Source organism: Athene noctua, unplaced genomic scaffold (assembly GCF_965140245.1).
Source record: "Athene noctua unplaced genomic scaffold, bAthNoc1.hap1.1 HAP1_HAP1_scaffold_280, whole genome shotgun sequence".
NCBI classification, from domain to species: Eukaryota; Metazoa; Chordata; class Aves; order Strigiformes; family Strigidae; genus Athene; species Athene noctua.
Window position 1 is genome coordinate 127,501 of NW_027437742.1, and position 5,000 is coordinate 132,500.

Consider the following 5,000-nt stretch of genomic DNA (forward strand, 5'->3'; position numbering starts at 1 on the left):
GCCCTACACGGCGGCGGCGCCAGCGCCGGAGGGGGACGCCCCCCTGCCGCCCGCGGCACGCCTCCAGGCCCGCCCGGGCAGACGCGGCCCGGACACGCTTTTCTTCCCTCGCTTTGGCCCGGTTTCTTTCGCGGCTCGACCGCCCTCGCCGCCCAGCGCTGCTTGCGGCCGGCACCCACGGGCACCCGGACCGAGGTCGGCACCGGCGCCTCGGCGTGGTTTAGGACACCTGGTGGCTCGCGGGGCCACGCGGCTGTCACACAGCCTGGTTCGGTAAGGAAGGCCCAGGAAACCCCCCCCCGCGCCGAGCGGCAGCAGGACAGGGTGAGGTGACACGGGGGAGGCACGCGCCTCGCCGCCGTCGCCACGGCCCCCTTCTCGCTCGGGGGGGGGAAGAGACTAGGACGATACCTCGCTCACAGCGGGGAAGCGAATTGGAAAGGAGACCGCCCTGCCTGAACACCGGACGCCACCGCGGCTCCCTATTACGGGGAGTACAGCAGAGCCGGCCCGCCGGGGGCCCTTTCCGACGCGACCCCAAGTGCCTCATCGATCAGCGAAGGCCACAACGGCCACGGGTCCTGGGACAGCGACAGCCACCGCGCGCCTGCCCTCGGCCACCCGCAAGCGGGCGGGCGGACGACGCGGGGCTCTGCGTGCGAGCGAGCAGGGGCGACATCCGTGACAGGTGCTCCGGCGGCTTCAACACCGGCAGAGCCGGCTCGCCGCGAAGCCTGTCCGACGTGCCCGAGGCCAGCCTCAGTAGGCTACGCCTCCGTACCGGTACCAGTCGAGGGGGTGGGGGACCGGGTGCGCGGGATGTGCCCCGCCACCGCCGCCACCCACCCGCCACGCACAAGGATTCCCTTCAGCCGACTCGGCTGGACCGGGGTAAAGCCGCGACAGGCTCGACTCCGCCGGTCTTCCAGCGTTCAAGTGCCGGCGGCCGCCGCCGGCCACCGGCCTTTGCCCAACAAACGCAGGGAACAGGTTACCCCGGAGGGAAAAAGCCAGGTGTGGAACAGCTCAGGCGGGGGGCCGGGGGAAAGCCGCTGAAGGCTCAGGACACCCCGCCGGCCATCTGCATCCGGCTGCCGGACACCACCACCGGCCAAAAACAAAAAAACGTGCTGTACCCGCATCGCGGGCTCCGGCTTAGGGCCAGAGAGCAAAGGAACCGAGGCGCCGACCAACCTCGCTCACAGCACCGTGCAGACCTCCCCTTCACTGAGCCCGGCTGGTACAAACCAGGGACGCCAGGAGCAGACCGGACACCGCAGGCCGCCCCACGTATGGCATCTGCACCAGGAAAAAAAGAAAGCGGAAAAGAGGACCGAGGCGCCGCCGCCTCGCCTTACCATCATCCGGCTTCTCAGGGGACCAGAGTGGTGGGGGGGGGGGGTAGCCGCTGAAGGCTCGAGACACCCCACCACGGCCATCTGCACCCGGCTGCCAGCCAACACCGGCGGCCAAAAACGTACCGTGCTGTGCCCATGTCACGGGCTCCGGCTTAGGGCCGAGAGAGCAAAGGACCCGAGGAGTCGACTAGCCTTCGCTCACAGCACCGTGCAGACCTCCCTTCACCGAGCCCGGCCGGTAGAAACCAGGGACGCCGAGAGCCGGCCGGACACCACAGGCCGCCCCGCACGTATGGCATACGATACCGGCAACGAAAGGAGTAAACCAAGAACCAGGGAGGCGCCGCCGCCTCTCGCCTTACCATCGTCGGGCTCTCGGGGGGCCGGGGGGGGGGCCACCCACCGGTGGCTCGAGACACACCCCCCCCGGGCCGTCTGCATCCAGCTGCCGGCCACCGCGACCAGCCAAAACCGTGGCGTGCCCATGCCACGGGCTCCGGCTTAAGGCCGGCAAACAAAGGGAGCAGGTGCCGCCGCCGCCACCTCTCCTCCCATCCCCAAGGCCCCCTCAAGGAGCTGGGCAACAGCCCCCGACGGGCTGGAACCGTACGGAGCACCGCTGTGTCAACACACATACCGGCGCTCCCCCCCTCCGCCATCATCGGGCTCTCGGGGGACCGGGGGGGGACGGGGGTAACCACCCACGGTAGTCTCACAGCTCGGCTCCCCCCCCCCAGTATCCAGCGTTCAAGTGCCGCCAGCCGCCTCCGGCCACCGGTCTTCGGCCTCTCCCGTGCACCTCTGCCCGTCCTTTTCTCACCACTCGGCAGCGACCGCCCCAACGCCGCCCGGCTTCGTGCCGTTCGGCATCTCTCTGGGTGCTCTCGGTTCCGTGCACGCTCGCCTGACAGAGCACCGGCTTGAGAACCGTGCCCAATTCCCCGGGGGAAACCACCGTCTGCGGCCGCCCAGCATTCCACTTGGCCGGCTAAGCCGCGTGCCCTCGCTCGGTGGCGCTTGTCTGGAGCAGAGACGCCTCGTGCCCCTATATAAGGAGAATATGGGTCCGCGCCGGAAAGGGGCGCTTAAAGGCAGTGTCTGCCTGCCAGCGGGGGAGGCGCTGCAGAGACGCCGCCTCTTACGATGACCTAACTGGAGGCAGCGCGAAACAGCGACCCCTTGGAGGAACTGCCGGAGCCAACAGGTCTGCCCGCGCTCTAAGTCCCGACGGAGCCGGGTAGACCTGGCAGCCCTTTCTACGGACGCTGAGCCGGCCGCCGGCAACGTGGAGCCGGGTACACCTAGCGGCCACCGCCGGTCGCCTCGGAGGTGGGTAGACCTGACGGCCGCCTCACGCCCCGGAGGCGGGTAGACCTGACGGCCGCCTCACGCCCTGGAAGCGGGTAGACCTGACGGCCGCCACACGCCGCGGAGGCGGGTAGACCTGACGGCCGCCACACGCCCCGGAGGCGGGTAGACCTGACGGCCGCCTCACGCCCCGGAAGCGGGTAGACCTGACGGCCGCCTCACGCCCCGGAGGCGGGTAGACCTGACGGCCGCCTCACGCCCCGGAAGCGGGTAGACCTGACGGCCGCCTCACGCCCCGGAGGCGGGTAGACCTGACGGCCGCCTCACGCCCCGGAGGCGGGTAGACCTGACGGCCGCCTCACGCCGCGGAAGCGGGTAGACCTGACGGCCGCCTCACGCCCCGGAGGCGGGTAGACCTGACGGCCGCCTCACGCCCCGGAGGCGGGTAGACCTGACGGCCGCGTCGCGCCCCGGAGGCGGGTAGACCTGACGGCCGCCTCGCGCCCCGGAGGCGGGTAGACCTGACGGCCGCCACACGCCCCGGAGGCGGGTAGACCTGACGGCCGCCTCACGCCCCGGAGGCGGGTAGACCTGACGGCCGCCTCACGCCCCGGAGGCGGGTAGACCTGACGGCCGCCTCACGCCGCGGAGGCGGGTAGACCTGACGGCCGCCTCACGCCCCGGAGGCGGGTAGACCTGACGGCCGCCACACGCCCCGGAGGCGGGTAGACCTGACGGCCGCCACACGCCCCGGAGGCGGGTAGACCTGACGGCCGCCTCACGCCCCGGAGGCGGGTAGACCTGACGGCCGCCACACGCCCCGGAGGCGGGTAGACCTGACGGCCGCCACACGCCGCGGAGGCGGGTAGACCTGACGGCCGCCTCACGCCGCGGAGGCGGGTAGACCTGACGGCCGCCTCACGCCCCGGAGGCGGGCAGACCTGTCGGCCGCTTCACGCCCCGGAGGCGGGTAGACCTGGCGGCCGCGTCGTGCGAGACATTTTTGTTTCGATAGATGCCAATGAAATCCGAAAAAAAATAAATGAAAAGGGAAATTTTTTTTCTTAACGCACCCCCGCACCCCCGCGCCCCGCCGCGCTCTCATGTGCACGCAGCACCAGCCCCCCCACCCCCCCGCCCCGACCCGTTGGCTGCCATGCAGTCGCTGGCATCATTCGCTGCCCGCCCCCTCGGCCGCCAGTCAGCCCCTCTGCGCCGCGCCACTCCGCGCCGCACGGCGCCGCCCGCCACTCCCCCCCCCCGCTTCCCGCGGCTGCCAGGGGACCCGGCAGAAGCGGCGACGTTCCCCGCACCTCACCCCCAACGGAGACGCCCGTCTCGCTGGAGCGAGTTCGCATCGGGAACCGGGCGCTTTTCGCCGGGTCGGGGTCCCGGCGCTGCCGGGCGGTCCTCGGCTTCAGCTTTTGGTTTCGCAGCGTGGGTTTAGCTTTAGTCTCGGGGGAGGGGGGGTGGGGGGGGGGGTGGGGGTGCGTGTGTGTGTTTTTATTTTGTTTCTTTCCCCCCGCCTTTCGCTGTGCCGCAGAGGCGTGGGCACCGGGCGCCCTTCACCGGGTCCGGGTCCGGGTCCGGGTCCGGGTCCGGGTCCCGGCGTTGCCAGGCGCTCGCTGGCATTCGCGTTTAGGTTTTTTTCGACGGGGTTGGGGTGGGGGGGTGGGAAGGGGGCTCCCGGGCTTTATGTGTGGGAATAGGGGGTGTGGGGGTGTGTGCGCGCGTGTGTGTGTGTGTGTGTGTGTTGTTCGGATTGTTGTTTTGTTGTTTGTTCCCCCCCCCCCCCCCCCCCCGCCGCGACACACACGAGCTCGGACACACACGCAGAGACACAGAGAGAGAGAGAGAGAGAGAGAGAGAGAGCGCGCGCGCGCGAGAGAGAGACACAGGCGCGCACACACACACACGCACACACAGACACAGACACACACACACACACACACGCACGCACGCACGCGCACACACACAGACACCCCCAGCCCCCCACCCCCCCCAGCCCCCCGACCCCCACCGTCGCCCGCGCGCCCGAAGAGCCGTTGGTCCCCGCCCCACCGCTGCAACTCCGGAGCTGCAGGGCGGTGGGTGCGGCCGCCAACCGACCGCAGCCTCCTCGGCGCCGCGGAGCACTACGGCTGGGGGGTGGGGGATCGGGGGCGGTTTCTGTTACACCACCACCACCACCACCACCACCACCCGCCCTCGCTGCTCTCCCTCCCACCCCTTCGGCGTTCGTTTGGCTTTCAACCCGCGGCGGGAACGGAGCAGGCGGGCAGGAGGGCGGGCGGCCGAGCGACCGACTGAGGAAGGCGGGGAGCCGGGCCGCGG